The 16,752-nt window shown below is 39.3% G+C and overlaps 1 protein-coding gene across 1 annotated transcript in view; it reads left to right on the top strand.

The window, feature by feature from the left end:
• Positions 1 to 295: 295 nt before the first annotated feature.
• Positions 296 to 16,752, top strand: part of LOC126162841 (cytochrome b5 reductase 4) — a 305,369-nt gene continuing 288,912 nt past the window's right edge. Inside the window, exon 1 of the mRNA XM_049919604.1 lies at positions 296 to 432. The gene's annotated coding sequence lies outside the window, so the exon portion shown is untranslated. The remainder of the gene's footprint in view (positions 433 to 16,752) is intronic.

The following is a 16,752-nucleotide window of genomic DNA, read 5'->3' as shown; positions in this document are numbered from 1 at the left end:
CCAACCCTCACCGGGCAGCGATCCTCATTTACCGGGTCAGAGATGTTACGCCGCTACAATACGATAAATAATCAGATAGAGATTATACCATGGGTGTCATTAATTCCTGCATTGTTTTTGACATCACAATTTATGAGTTAATACGAAACTGAATTTCATATTATAATTTTCAAAGAAACGTAGGAAGTGCTACAATGATAGTTGTTTGGCGCATTTCGATCTATTTTCAATTCTATCGATATTGTGCAGTTTTCGATAACCAATGCAGTTCGAATGTCAAACGCGGAAGATTGACAATGTGTTTAGGTTGGTTGTCGTCTGCAGTAAACAACTTGCGGCGGTAAATTTTTGTATCTTAAAAATAGATTAGTGGCGCTGTTGCAGAGTTATCTCGCTGTTTGTGTTATCCAGCGCTCATTGTGATAAATCAAAGTAAGTAATAAAAAGAGCTAGTGCAATTAATAATGACTGTTGCTTAAAGACTAAGAGTTATGAAATTGTTCGCAGTGCGCCGAAAACTTTGTTTTGAGTGTTGACCAGATACACATCACACAGAGATATTTAATAATGCCAAGCAGTCTTTCACTTAAATGGCTTTTGTGAGTTTTTTGATACAGTTATAATATGTTACAGAACTCACAGAAGCGTGCAATTAGTCTACATGTAGCATAACTGGCTTTAGGAGTAAGAAAGAAAGAAATATTATGTAGATTGCCGTAGAAGGAAAATGCGGAATGAATCATTTGTTCGGTATTAATCAGAACAGGGAACTGAAATAGTTCATTTGTACAATGAACGAGGTTGTTTGAGAGAGCAGCAAGCAGGTGGATACCTTCTCAGCAGGTACTAGGAGAAGCTGGTAACTGGCGGTAGTGGGTGATGAAGCTCAACAGTGATGAAATGAATTCTTAGCAATTTATTTTCGTGGATGTAATTCCTGCGTTTCTCTTTTACGGTGTTGTATAAAATCCCATTACATGGCGTTGCCCATTAATGTAAAACCTTTCACCCAGCTCCCTGTACGCAGAAATTTCTGGCCATTGTATTGTTAGCATAAGTGGAATGTGATCTGTAACGTTTTTTTATCTGAGGTGTGATATTGCACTATACCAAAAACCTGTAATCACTACCAATAAGCTATCAAACAACACACAAGCAATTAAATGTATCCTTCAATACAGGAACAGCTACACACAGAAATAATACATAACAAAAATATATTTAAGGAATGTTTGTAATGCAAGTGGAACACACACATACAATTTGTGACACAGGTAATGAAAAGCCATGAAGCACACACCACATAGTGAAACCAGCAAACTGAAGACAGCACACATGGAAACATCCCACCCCTACTTCTCTCTCCACTCTGTGTACAACAAGCAACGTATAACATATTCACTTGCTCTATGAGAATTGTCTACAAATTGGCCTATTCAATTGTAGAAATGTGAACATCATAAAGAAAAGCACTCTGTATAGACAACATAACATAGAAAAACTTAGAACACACAAATACATAGTTTAAACATGCAGCAAATTCAAAACATTGTATTTTGAGTGGCCGAGAACCTTAAATAGATACAGTTCATATTCCACATCTATGAGTCATTTAGAGTACACAATCATTACCGACATAAATGTAGATACACTGTCAATAATTTATACATTTATCCACAGTCTACACAGAAAACTCACCATTGAAGAAATTCCCACATAGAGACAACACTGTAGTAGTAGGGAAACTTATTTTAAATGAATATACGAAATTCTGAAAAAGCATACTATTCAACACATGAAAGTGATCATAAATGAGACAGACAGCCCATGAAATTACACTCCAGGCACTGGATGAAAACAATTGAACAGTGAATGCTGCAGCATATACAGTAAGAATATAAACTTTTGTTGTGTGAAATTAGTCTCCAGTAAATCAAAGTGCCATTGATAAATAACATGTGCAGTGTTTTTTATGAATATATGCACAAAGAGTATAGCACTGAAGAAACTAAGTATTTACAGTGAGGGGAAAAAATACACACTCTAATATAAATGGTTTGTGATTTTCATTACTGTCACCTGTCTTCCAGAACAATCATGTTGTTGCAGATGAAAAGCTACATAGCAGCAACAAGTGAACATCACAACCTTCTTCACCAGTAATCGTACAAATTACAATTGTATCACCAAACAAGATTAGACTTAAGTTTTCGCCAATATTGTTACTTTTTTAAATATAAAATAAAACATATAATACAGAGGTGCTGTAACAGATACTATTGAGTCAAAACATTATGACCACCTGCTTAATAGTGTGTTGGTCTACACAGTAAGTTTCAATTTTGTGTGGCATGAAATTGACAAGACCTTGGTAAGTTTATGGAAGAATGTGGTCCAAGATGTCTACCCACAGGTCACACATTTTCCTCAAATTGCATACTGGTGATTTGAGGATACAGAGCTTTTGCACAATAGTGTCCCAATTGTGTCCCATCAGGTTAAGATAAGGAAACTTTAGCAGCCGAGACATCAACATAAGTTCACTATAGTGTTTCTGAAACCATTACAAAAGAATTCTGGCCTTGAGACAGTTATCTTGCTGGAAGATGCCATTCCTGTGTTGTTGTTGTTGTTGTTGTTGTTGTTGTTGTTGTTGTGATCTTCAGTCCTGAGACTGGTTTGATGCAACTCTCCATGCTACTCTACCCTGTGCAAGCTTCATCGTCTCCCAGTACCTACTGCAACCTACATCTTCTGAATCTGCTTGGTCTCCCTCTACGATTTTTACCCTCCACACTGCCCTCCAATACTAAATTGGTGATCCCTTGATGCCTCAGAACATGTCCTACCAACCGATCCCTTCTTCTGGTCAAGTTGTGCCACAAACTTCTCTTCTCTCCAATCCTATTCAATACTTCCTCATTAGTTATGTGATCTACCCATCTAATCTTCAGCATCCTTCTGTAACACCACATTTCAAAAGCTTCTATTCTCTTCTTGTCCAAACTATTTATCGTCCATGTTTCACTTTCATACACGGCTACCCTCCATTCAAATACTTTCAGAAATGACTTCCTGACACTTAAATCTATACTCAATGTTAACAAATTTCTCTTCTTCAGAAACGCTTTCCTTGCCATTGCCAGTCTACATTTTATATCTTCTCTACTTCGACCATCATCAGTTATTTTGCTCCCCAAATAGCAAAACTCCTTTACTACTTTAAGTGTCTCATTTCTTAATCTAATTCCCTCAGCATCACCCGACTTAATGCGACTACATTCCATTATCCTCGTTTTACTTTTGTTGATGTTCATCTTATATCCTCCTTTCAAGACGCTATCCATTCCGTTCAACTGCTCTTCCAAGTCCTTTGCTGTCTCTGACAGAATTACAATGTCATCGGTGAACCTCAAAGTTTTTATTTCTTCTCCATGGATTTTAATACCTATTCCGATTTTTTCTTTTGTTTCCTTTACTGCTTGCTCAATATACAAATTGAATAACATCGGGGAGAGGCTACAACCCTGTCTTACTCCCTTCCCAACAACTGCTTCCCTTTCATGTCCCTCGACTCTTATAACAAATTGTAAATAGGCTTTCGCTCCCTGTATTTTACACCTGCCACCTTTAGAATTTGAAAGAGAGTATTCCAGTCAACATTGTCAAAAGCTTTCTCTAAGTCTACAAATGCTAGAAACGTAGGTTTGCCTTTCCTTAATCTTTCTTCTAAGATAAGTCGTAGGGTCAGTATTGCCTCACGTGTTCCAGTATTTCTATGGAATCCAAACTGATCTTCCCTGAGATCGGCTTCTACTAGTTTTTCCATTCGTCTGTAAAGAATTCGTGTTAGTATTTTGCAGCTGTGGCTTATTAAACTGATAGTTCGGTAATTTTCACATCTGTCAACACCTGCTTTCTTTGGGATTGGAATTATTATATTCTTCTTGAAGTCTGAGGGTATTTCACCTGTTTCATTCATCTTGCTCACCAGATGGTAGAGTTTTGTCAGGACTGTCTCTCCCAAGGCTGTCAGTAGTTCCAATGGAATGTTGTCTACTCCGGGGGCCTTGTTTCGACTCAGGTCTTTCAGTGCTCTGTCAAACTCTTCACGCAGTATCGTATCTCCCATTTCATCTTCACCTACATCCTCTTCCATTTCCATAATATTGTCCTCAAGTACATCACCCTTGTATAGACTCTCTATACACTCCTTCCACCTTTCTGCTTTCCCTTCTTTGCTTAGAACTGGGTTTCCATCTGAGCTCTTGATATTCATACAAGTGGTTCTCTCCTCTCCAAAGGTCTCTTTAATTTTCCTGTAGGCAGTATCTATATTACCTCTAGTGAGATAAGCCTCTACATCCTTACATTTGTCCTCTAGCCATCCCTGCTTAGCCATTTTGCATTTCCTGTTGATCTCATTTTTGAGACATTTGTATTCCTTTTTGCCTGCTTCACTTACTGCATTTTTATATTTTCTCCTTTCATCAATTAAATTCAATATTTCTTCTGTTACCCAGGGATTTCTACTAGCCCTCTTCTTTTTACCTACTTGATCCTCTGCTGCCTTCACTACTTCATCCCTCAAAGCTACCCATTCTTCTTCTACTGTATTTCTTTCCCCCATTCCTGTCAATTGTTCCTTTATGCTCTTCCTGAAACTCTCTACAACCTCTGGTTCTTTCAGTTTATCCAGGTCCCATCTCCTTAAATTCCCACCTTTTTGCAGTTTCTTCAGTTTTAATCTACAGGTCATAACCAATAAATTGTGGTCAGAGTCTACATCTGCCCCTGGAAATGTCTTACAATTTAAAACTTGGTTCCTAAATATCTGTCTTACCATTATATAATCTATCTGATACCTTTTAGTATCTCCAGGGTTCTTCCATGTATACAACCTTCTATCATGATTCTTAAACCAAGTGTTAGCTATGATTAAGTTGTGCTCTGTACAAAATTCTACCAGGCGGCTTCCTCTTTCATTTCTTAGCCCCAATCCATATTCACCTACTACGTTTCCTTCTCTCCCTTTTCCTACTACCGAATTCCAGTCACTCATGACTATTAAATTTTCGTCACCCTTCACTATCTGAATAATTTCTTTTATTTCATCATACATTTCTTCAATTTCTTCGTCATCTGCAGAGCTAGTTGGCATATAAACTTGTACTACTGTAGTAGGTGTGGGCTTCGTATCTATCTTGGCAACAATAATGCGTTCACTATGCTGTTTGTAGTAGCTTACCCGCATTCCTATTTTCCTATTCATTATTAAACCTACTCCTGCATTACCCCTATTTGATTTTGTGTTTATAACCCTGTAGTCACCTGACCAGAAGTCTTGTTCCTCCTGCCACCAAACTTCACTAATTCCCACTATACCTAACTTTAACGTATCCATTTCCCTTTTTAAATTTTCTAACCTACCTGCCCGATTAAGTGATCTGACATTCCACGCTCCGATCCGTAGAACGCCAGTTTTCTTTCTCCTGATAACGACATTCTCTTGAGTAGTCCCCACCCGGAGATCCGAATGGGGGACTATTTTACCTTCGAAATATTTTACCCAAGAGGATGCCATCATCATTTAATCATACAGTAAAGCTGTATGCCCTCGGGAAAAATTACGGCCATAGTTTCCCCTTGCTTTCAGCCGTTCGCAGTACCAGCACAGCAAGGCCGTTTTGGTTAATGTTACAAGGCCAGATCAGTCAATCATCCAGACTGTTGCCCCTGCAACTACTGAAAAGGCTGCTGCCCCTCTTCAGGAACCACATGTTTGTCTGGCCTCTCAACAGATACCCCTCCGTTGTGGTTGCACCTACGGTACGGCCATCTGTATCGCTGAGGCACGCAAGCCTTCCCCACCAATGGCCAGGTCCATGGTTCATGGGGGGACTCCTGCATTATTTGATTATTATTTGATTTTGTTTTTATATCTCTGTACCATACTCAACTGACCAGAAGTCCTATTCTTCCTGCTATCACGTTTCACTAGTTCTCACTCCATCTAACACGAACATATCCATTTCCCTTTTTAAATTCTGTAAGCTAACTACCAGAATCAGAATTTGATTGTCTTGTGATGTACATACATAAATCATTGATTTAAAGTCCAGGAGACTTGTCAGTGTGTCAAACGAAGAAAAGAAACAATCTTAATTTACAAAAGTTATTACAAATTTGTTCAATCACTCTACAAAAAAATCTTTATCATCCTCTAAAAATTCCATGAGTGAATAACAACATTACTATACTAGGATTGCATGTAATCTTATTTTCAGTAAACCTAGTTCCACACTGTGAAAGTTTTTCATTTTTATTATTTTTTATTACAACTTTTGACAGCCATTTAATGAGGAATCTTGGAGTAGAGTTTTAGGCTATGGGATGGCAACATTAAGGTATAGTTGTTTCTTGTGCAACACATGTTGAAAATGATTTTCTACAAATAATTGTGGATTGTTATTGTTAGAGACAAACAGTTCATAGAGGTGAACAAATGGAATGTTAATTTTTTTAGATCCTCAAGTAAAGGTCGACATGATTCGCTAGCTTAATGTTACATACATTTCTAATGATACCTTTTCGAAGTAATAATATTCTATTTGCACTACTTGCATTTTCTCAAAAGATTATTCTGTTTCGTACAATGGATTCAGAATATATGTGGTAAGCAACTTTCCTAGTGTCACTTGCATAGGACAGTATTGTCATCGTGAATTCTAGACTATTCAGCTTGTTTGCCAAGTAAATTATAGGCTATGCAGAGACCAAGAAATTTTTTTTTTCTAAGAATATCCCCAGGAATTTGACAGATGCAGATTCTTATGGATAGTTTGGAAGTCACTTGATTTTGACTGTTTAGTTTTAAACTGTATCAGATGTTTTTTTTTCTTGTTTTAGCTTAAATCCATTTACATCAAACCAATGTTCTAAACTATTTATGGTGTTAATAACTCTTTGAGCAATTTGTTCTATGGTCTCACTTTCAGTGAGTACAGATGTGTCGTCTGCAAATATGACTGAGTGTGATGTTATATTTAGCTGTAAATCATTTACATAAAATAGAAACAGCATTGGATCAAAGATGGAACCTTGTGGAATGCTCTGTGAAATAATTTTCCATTTGAGAAACAATTCACTGCACCTGATGTTACAACTAATCTTTGATTTCTACCTGTTAAATATGGTTTGAACCATTTCAAAGCACTGCCATTTATTCCATGTCTTTCTAATTTATATAACAATAGAGAATGATTTACACAGTTAAAAGCCTTTGTAAGGTCACACAAGATTCCTGTGACATTTTGGGATTTGTCCAGAGATAAGCAAATTTTCTCATCAAATTTGTTGGTAGCACTTATTGTAATTTCCCTTACTGGAAGCCAAACTGATTTAATATGATAGATTTTGCCATGAAATTTTCAATCTGGATCACAACAACTTTTTCTAATACTTTTGAAAATGGTGGAATGAGACTTACTGGATGGTAGTTTACTACATCTTCCTTTGAGTCTTTCTTAAATAAATGCTTTACTACTGTGTACTGTAGAGCATCTGGAAAGCATAGATCTTCAAATGACTGTGTTGTTATTTTAGATAGGGGTGCTGATGTTACACTTGAAATATTTTAATTACACCAGTGGGTATTTCAGCCCATCCAGTCAAATTTTTATTTTTAAGGAAGGATATTACTTTTTCTACATCTTTAGCTTTAATTTTTTGGAGTTCAGTTATAACTTGCTTTTATCATGATTGATACCAGAGGGTTCGACATTATATAGGTAACAACTGACATTAACATCTGATTTTGATGCATTTATGAAAAACTCATTGATACATTCTTATATTTCTGAAGGACTTACAATGGATTGCCACCTACTTTAATTTTGGGAATTAGTGGTCTGCTGGATATTACACCAAGTTTATAAAATCTGAATTCGTATTACTTTTCAGTTCATTATGTAACTCTTCTCTCTCTCTCTCTCTCTTTGTTTTTTTGCGCTTGTCACTTCTATATGTACCGTTTCAGTTTGCTTGTCATTTTTTATGTAAACTGGGGGGGGGGGGGGGGGGACAGGGGAAATAGATCCCAATTAAGGAATATAAATTCCACACCCCCACCCCCACCTCCACCTTCCCCCCGTAGGGTACCAGTTTTCTTTCTCCTGATGACATCATCCTCCTGTCCACACCCGGAGAGCCAAATGGGGGACTACCTAATCTACCTATTTTATACAGCAGGATGCCTTCATCAGTAAGCAATAAATTTAGACCTGCATACTGTCAAGAAAAATAACACTGCAGTATCCCTCCCTCTCTTCCAGTCAATCACAATACAAACATAGCAAGGCCACGGTGGCTAATGCTAGTAGCCAGATCAGACAGTCATCCAGACTGTTGCACCTATTCAGAAACCACAAGTTTGTCTGGTGTCTCCACAAATACCCCTTCATGGTGGGACGTAGTTTGTATGGAAAACATTGGGTGTTTTTAATATTATCTTAGCAATTACAAATCATATATTACTGGCCAGAAAGATACTATTTTCATAAAATCTAAGAAAACAACAGATTATAGAGGAGGGGGTGGGGGGATTGAAAAATTTGTTCCACGTAAATATTTCAGATCTCACAGGTAGCTGGGGCTTGTCTTACCGTTGTTTGATTTAGCCAAAATTTTTGCACAAATTTTTTTATTGGTATAAGGTAATTCCCTTGTCTGGCTGCTGTTAGTCTCCAATGGTGTGGCATGACACAAAATGTTCCGAGGAGTCCAGCACTTGTTCTTGGATGGCATGTGCAGATTTGATGGGGTTATGATGTGCTTGGTCCCCGATATGATTATGATTTCTTGTAGTAGTCAGAAATGGTTGCCAGCAATGTTGGCAACCAGTATACTTACATTCACACACAGTCCAACATTGGGCAACTCACATCAAAATGCTCCACAAATCTGCATATTGCATATTAGACCAGCAAGCCAAATGGAGATACAAATGAGGCTGTCTTCAAAGTGTCAGTTGTCGACAACGCTGTCTCACATGAGTGCGCAGTATCTCCATGTCCTCAACAGTGAACATTCATCACATGCTGTTCACACCCCTTATATACCCTACTAGGACTGGTTGAGTTTGATAATGTAGCACATTAATGAATGGAAATATACAGAATAAACCGCTTGCTTTATTTTTAAATCACCTGTAGCAGTAGTTGTATGCTTGCAATATATTATTCTCGGCAGTTAATTTTCCATTTAAAGTTGTTAAATATCCCTAGTTCCAAAAATTTAACACTTTCTACTGCTTTTGTTTCGTTGTTTGAGGAGATTTTTTTTGTGCTTTATGGAATTCTATGAAAAGTTCTTGTGAGAACGAAGTGATTTCTGCTGCTATGGTGAAGATAGTAGCAGTACAGAAATTTGCTTAACTTCTCTTATAGTAATTAAGAGAGAGCAGATAAGATATCTACTTTGTACATTCAGAAAAATTTAAAAGCAATTGATGCATCTTTGAGAGGTGTCAAATGACTTCAAAATGGCACTCCACTGACTCAAAGAGTTACATCACAACAAACACAAACTTTTAGGGTCAACAAGGTATGATGGCTACTCTAGAATAACTAAAACACATAGGGGTAGCTACTTACAGCAATATACAGCAATACAAAGGAAACTGACTTAAAAGGAACTTGAAGAAGAATAGTGAAATGTGTCTGATAGGGAAAGAACATTTTGAAGAAAGTAAATGGATCACTAGAAAAAAACTGCAACTTTTTATTTATTCATTTATTTTTACTGTCCTCTCCCATACTACCAGTGCATGTCATAGCTGAATTTATCAAGTTCAGAGTTAGACCTCATAACAAGCCCTGTTACTGTGATCTTCAGCCTGAAGACTGATTTTATGCAACTCACTGCACTGGTCTCATGCGCTAGCCTCTTCATCTCTGCATAACTACTGTACTCTACATCCATATCAACATGGTTACCGTAATCGAGCCTTGGTCTCCCTCTACAATTTTTACACACCATGTATCCCTCCAACAATAAATTAATTACTTTTTGATTCCTTAGGATGTACCCTATCAACTGGTACCTTCCTTACATCAAGTTGTGCAATGAATTTCTAACATTGTGACTTGTTTTAAAAGCCAAAAATTTGAACATGTAACTCTTTATTGTGACTGTGAAGCTGTTATGCAGATCTGGATGGAAAGACCTTGAAGCAGATGAATTCTGTATATCTGGATTAAAGGCTGTAAGTTTTTCAAGTGAACATCCATTTAGAACAGGGATTGCCATGTTTACAAGAAAAAAGAGGGAATTGGAGATGATTGGGGAGTGACTTGTATGATGAGCCCACGAAAAGGAGTGAGACTTCATCGGGGAAAATTTAAGCCTTCATCAGAAAAAGTGATAGAAACACACACACACACACACACACACACACACACACACACACACACACACACACACATATGGCCGCCGTCTCTGGCAGTACAGACTGGAATGCCATTCTAGTCCAAGCTGCTGGAGATGGCTGTCATGTATGAGTAAGCTGTGCTTGCTTGTGTTAATGAATCTGTGTGTTTCTCTTTCTTTTTCTGACAAAGACTGTGACCAAAAGCTAATGTGTATGTGTCTTTTTATTGTGCCTGTGTGCAACTTCACATCATTGTTATGGTAAGTAGCAATCTATCTTTTCCTTACAGTGTTGACATTCAAACCTGGAGTTTCCATTGTTTAATTGGATCCTTCTATAGGCACACCACCTGACGTAAATGAAAACGTTAGAGAAAATCTCAGTTTGATAGTAATCAGGTTTCCACGTCCTACTATAATCATCAGAGGGAACTTTGGATCCAACAGTCAGTTGGGATTATTACTGTTTTGGTAGTGGTGGGAGTGAAACATTACTAAATGCCTTCTCTGAAAATGACTTGGAACAAATGATTCAGAGCTCCACTCAAGATGGGAATATATTGGATCTAATACACCTGACATCTTTGAGGTAACATTGAAACTGATCTTAATGATCATGAGGCAACTGTAGCAACGGTGAATGTCATATCTCAGTGTGAAACTTGAGGTTTTTATCTTGGGACAAGAGCATGTAGAGGAACTATGGCTCAAGTTTAAAAGAACAGTTGACCATGCTCTTAATAGATATGTATCCAGAAGAACAGTTTGTGATGGGAGAGACACTCCTAAAGAAACAGACTGATGAATAATGGGTGTAAAACAAGGCACAGAGCTGAAACTTCATGGCAGATTAAAACTGTGTACCGGACCAGGACTCGAATTCGGGACTTGTAGGAGATGAGGTACTTGGTGGAAGTAAAGCTGTGAGAATGGGACATGAATCGTGCTTGGGTAGCTCAGATGGTAGAGCACTTGCTCGCGAAAGCCAAAGGTGCTGAGTTCAAGTCTCGGTCCAGCACACAGTTTTAATCTGCCAGGAAGTTCCATAACAGTGCACATTCCACTGTAGAGTGAAAATCTCATTCTCAAGGCAGAGATATGTGGAATGAAACATGTGTGGTGGCTCTGCATCACAGGGTCCCGTATTCGATCCCCACCCAGGTTGAGGATTTTCTGTGCCTGGTGTCTGGGTGTTTGTGTTGCCTCACCACTTCATCATCATTCGGGAAAGCGCCGAGACTGGACAGTGCTAAGATTGGGAATTTGTATGTATGGGCACTGATAACCACACAGTTGAGCACCCCACAAACCAAAAATCATCATTATCTAAACATGTTTGACTGCCAAAAGAGCAGTGTATTAAGCCTTCAATGACTACTGCAGCAGAATATTTCAAAAAACATTACGAATCGGAGTTCTGGTTTCTCCAGTAGGAATTTTGGAACTTGTACTGTCATTTGCAATCCGCTTGTGGGAATAACTTAATGTCACTGCTTGTTGCGAATTGAGTTTGGAGATCACTAATCTGATTTTACAGTTCTTATTGTAGTCATAGAATCTGTCTTTCCATTTGAACCCATTTGAAGTCACTAGAGGTCACTGTTTCACTGTGTGTTGCTTGGGGTGTGTTCCTCTATACACGGTGATAATTCAGTAATATGCATGTAACTGAATAAACTGATTCTAGTCGTAAGATTATGAAGATAAACTGTGAGAATAGGAAGTGAACATCTTAGTCAGATGAAAGTGTAAATCAACACGTGCAACAAGTATTTGAGAAAGAAGGAAAGTTGTATGCGAAGCTGTCATGTTTGGCTAACACAGCTACCATTACCAATAAAAAGAGTCAAGGCTACATAGGAGGAAAAATGACACTAACCTTTGATTTATGTGGCGACACAAGCCTTCTGACTGGTTTGATGCAACCCTGCCACAAATTTCTCACTTGTGCCAACCTCTTAATGTCAAAGTAGCACTTGCATCCTATGTCCTCAATTATTTTCTGGGTGTATTCCAATCTCTGTCTCCCTCTAAAGTTGCCCCCAGTACCATGGAAATTATCCCCTGATGTCTTAACAAGAGTCCTATCATCCTGTTCCTTTTCCTTGTCAGTGTTTTCCATATATTCCTTTCCTCTCCGATTCTGTGCAGAACCACTTCATTCCTTACCTTATCAGTCCAACTAATTTTGAAAATTCGTCTGTAACACCACATTTCAAATGCTTGAATTCTCTTCTGTCCGGATTTTCCCACAGCCATACAATGCTGTGCTCCAAACATATATTCCCAGAAACTTCTTCCTCAAATTATGGCCTATGTTTGATAAGAGTATATTCTCTTGGCCAGGAATGCCCTTTTTGCCAGTGTTAGTCTGATGTCCTCCTTGCTCCATCCGTCATTGATTATTTTGCTGCCTAGGTACTAGAATTCCTTAACTTCATCTACTTCGTGACCATCAGTCCTTAAGTTTCTCACTGTCGTCATATCTGCTACTTCTCATAACTGTCATCTTTCTTCAATTGACTTTCAGTCCAAGTTCTGTACTCATTAGATTATTCATTCCATTCAGCAGATCCTGTAATTTTTTTTCACTTTCACTGAGGGTATCAATTTTATCAGCAAATTGTATAATTTATATTCTTTCACCTTGAATTTTAATTCCACTCTTGAATTTTTCTTTCATTTCCATCACTGCTTGTTTGAGGTATAGATTGAACAATAGGGGTGAAAGACTACATTCCTATCTTACTCCGTTTTCAATCCGAGCATTTTGTTCTTGGTGTTCCACTCATATTGTTGCCTGTTGGCTCTTATACATGTTGTATATTACCCAACTTTCCATGGTTTATCCCTATTTTCCTCAGAATTTTGCGCATCTTCCACCTTGTGACATTGTGAAACACATTTTCCAGGTTGACAGATCCTTTGAATGTCTTTTTTTCCCCTTCTTGCTTCCATTATCAACCGCAACATCAGAAGTGCCTCTCTGGTGCCTTTACTTTTCCTAAACCCAAATTGATCATCATCTAACACATCCTCAATTTTCTTTTCCATTCTTCTGTATATTATTCTTGTCAGCAACTTGGACGCATGAGCTGTTAAGCTGACTGTTCGATAATTCTTGCACTTGTCAGATTTTACAGTCTTCTGAATTGTCTGGATGATATTTTTCTAAAAGGTAGATGGTATATTGCCAGACTTATACATTCTACACACCAATGTGAATAGTGATTTTGTTGCCACTTCCCCTAATGATTTTAGAAATTCTTATGGACCGTTGGAAACTCTGATAGGAATATCAACAATGTTGGAAAAGACATATTGCTACTTACCATAAAGAAGATATGGTGGAGTTGCAGACAAGCACAGTTAAGACACTCACACAAAGCTTTCATCCACAGTCTCTGTCAATAAAAGAGAAACAGGCACCATTCATACACACAAGCAAGCACACCTCATGCACACTTGACTGCCAACTCCAGTATGTCGGGCTGGAATGCAACTATCACCTGGGACGCAAGCAGCAATCTGGACGGAGTGGGGAAGGGGAAGGTATAGTATTGTATGGGTGGAGAGATAAACGAATGCTGTCTGGTGGAGTATGCATGGATTAGAGTGCCAACAGGTGCAGCGTCAGGAGGTGTGGATCAGGGAGGTGAGGAAAAAAGGAGCAAAATAAAAGATGAGTGGGCAAAGATGGGTGGATGCATTGGTAGAGGACAGCAAATAAACAAGTTAGGAGATGAGAATGGGAAGGAAATTATAGGACAGAGTGGGTGGAAACTGTTGGATGGAAGGTGTGGGGACAGTATGTTACCACAGGTTGGGAGCAGAGAATGTGTTGTAAGGATAACTTCCATCTGCACAGTTCAGGTAAGCTGTAGTGAAGCAGCCAGTGAAATCTATTGTTTTATTTTCATCTGCATGCTGTGCCACAGGATGCCTTACTTTCCTCTTCGCCATTGTTTGGTGGTGGCTGTTTAAGCTGGTGGACAGCTGGTTGGTAGTTGTACCAATATAAAAAGCTAAGCAATGATTGAAGCAGAGCTGGTAAATGGCATAGCTGCTTTCACAGGTCACCTGGCCTATGATGGGGTAGAATGAAGCTGTGACAGGATTGAAATAGGAATTTCTGGGTAGGAGGATTGGGCAAGTTTGGCACTTGAGTCTTCCACAGGGATATGATCGTTGTGGCAGGGCGCTGGGATTGGGAATGGCATAGGGATGGACTAGGATGTTGTGGAGGTTGGGTGGTCCACAGAATACCACATTAGGGTAGATGGGAGGTATCACAGGTAGGATGTCCCTATTTCAGTGCCCTGACAAAAGATGTAGTTCAGTTTTTCCAGTCCGGGTTGGTACTGGTTGATGAAGGGAGGAGAAATGGCATGGGAGATCTGTTTGCAGACTAGGTCTGGGTAATAGTGCTTGTGTGTGAAGGTCTTGGTGAGACCGTCAGCATACTGATGTCACTGCAGATATGCTGTCCCCAGGTGGTCAGGCTGCATGAGAGGGATTTTTTGGTGTAAAGGGATGACAGCCGTCAAAATGCAGGTACTGTTGGTGGGTTTAATGTAGACAGAGGTGCGGACAGAGCCATCAGAGAGGAATAGGTCAACATCTAGGAAGATGGCACGCTGGATTGAGGACAACCATTTAAGTGGGTGGGAGAGAAGGTGTGAAGTTGTGCGGGAACGAAGGTAAGGTGTCTTGGCCCTGAGCCCAGATCAAGAAGATATCATCAATAAATCTGAGCCAGGCTAGGGGTTTGGTGTTTTGGGAGGCTAGGGAGGTCTCGAGATGGCCCATAAATAGGTTGGCATTGGAGGGTGCCATGCAAGTGTCCATGGCTGTATTTCTGCCTGCATGGCATTCTCCTATGCCAACCTTTTTATGAACCAGCTAGAGATGACCTTTCTAGCCGTCCAAAACATCAAATCCTATCCTGGTTCAGGCTCATTGATGATATCTCCATGATCTCGACTCAAGGCCAAGTCACCCGATCTTCATTCCTCCATAACCTCAACACCTTCTCTCCCATCTGCTTCATGTAGTCCTCCTCAACCTAACATGCCACCTTCCTAGATGTTGATCTCCTCCTCTCTGATGGCTCCATCTGCATCACTATTCACAATAAAGCCACAAACAACAAACAGTACCTGCATTTTGACAGCTGTCATTCCTTTCAAACCAAAAAATACCTCCCGTACAGCCTGGCCACTCAGAGACGGGGTATCTCTAGTGACAAAAACTTCCTTGATCAGGATGCTGAGGGTCTCATCAAGGTCTTCAAAGACAGGCACTATCCCGCAGACCTAGTCCGCAAACAGATCTCCTGTGCCATTTCCCTCATACTCAAATACTCCCACCATCCCCAAGAACCAGCCACAAAGAAGTGTCCCCTTCATCACTTAGTACCACACCAGATTGGAATCACTGAACCATATCTCTTGCCAGGACTCTGATTACAAATTGCTATATCTCCCCATTCTCATCTCCCATCCTTTTTTTTCCCCTGCTTTCTGCCATTACATCCACCCATCTTTCCCTGCTCCTCTCCTCTGTTGCTCCTTTTTTTCTCCATCTCCCTGCTCCACAAGCTCCTGATGCTGTGCATGCTGGCACACCACCAGACAGCATTCTTTTCTCTCCCCACCCGTACACATCTGTCCCTTTCCTTCCCCGCTCTATCCAGATTGCTGCTTGCTTTCCACGTGATAGTTGCATTCCAGCCCAAGATGCTTGAGTTGGTGGTCAAGTGTAAATGATGTGTGCTTGCTTGGTGTATGAATGGTGTGTGTCTCTCTTTTACTGGTTAAAGCTGTTGCCAAAAGCTTTGTGTAAGTGTCGTTCAAATTGTGTCTGCCTGCTGCAGCTTAATGTGTCTTCTTTACAGTAAGTAGCAATATGTCTTTTCCTACGTTGTTGATGGAATGTTGGCTATCCAAGGTGCCTTGGATCTTAAGTCGCCCAAAGCTCTATTAAATTCTGATTCTAATACTGAATCCCCTCTCTCTTCTATATCAACTCTTGTTTCTTCTACTATCACATCAGACTAGTCTTCTCCCTCAGAGAGGCCTTCAGTGTACTCTTTCCACCTATCCACTCATCTGCATTTAACAGTGGAATTCCATTGCACTTTTAATGTTATCACCCTTGCTTTTAATTTCACTGAAGGTTGTTTTGACTCTTCTTTATGCTGAGCCAGTCCTTCTAACAATCATTTGTTTTCTTGATTTCTTCACATTTTTCATGGAACCATTTCACTTTAGCTTCCCTGCACTTCTTATTTATTTCATTCCTAAGTGACTTGTATTTCTGTAT

The sequence above is a fragment of the Schistocerca cancellata genome, chromosome 2 (assembly GCF_023864275.1).
Source record: "Schistocerca cancellata isolate TAMUIC-IGC-003103 chromosome 2, iqSchCanc2.1, whole genome shotgun sequence".
Lineage (NCBI taxonomy): Eukaryota > Metazoa > Arthropoda > Insecta > Orthoptera > Acrididae > Schistocerca > Schistocerca cancellata.
This window is presented reverse-complemented; position numbering and strand designations above follow the sequence as displayed.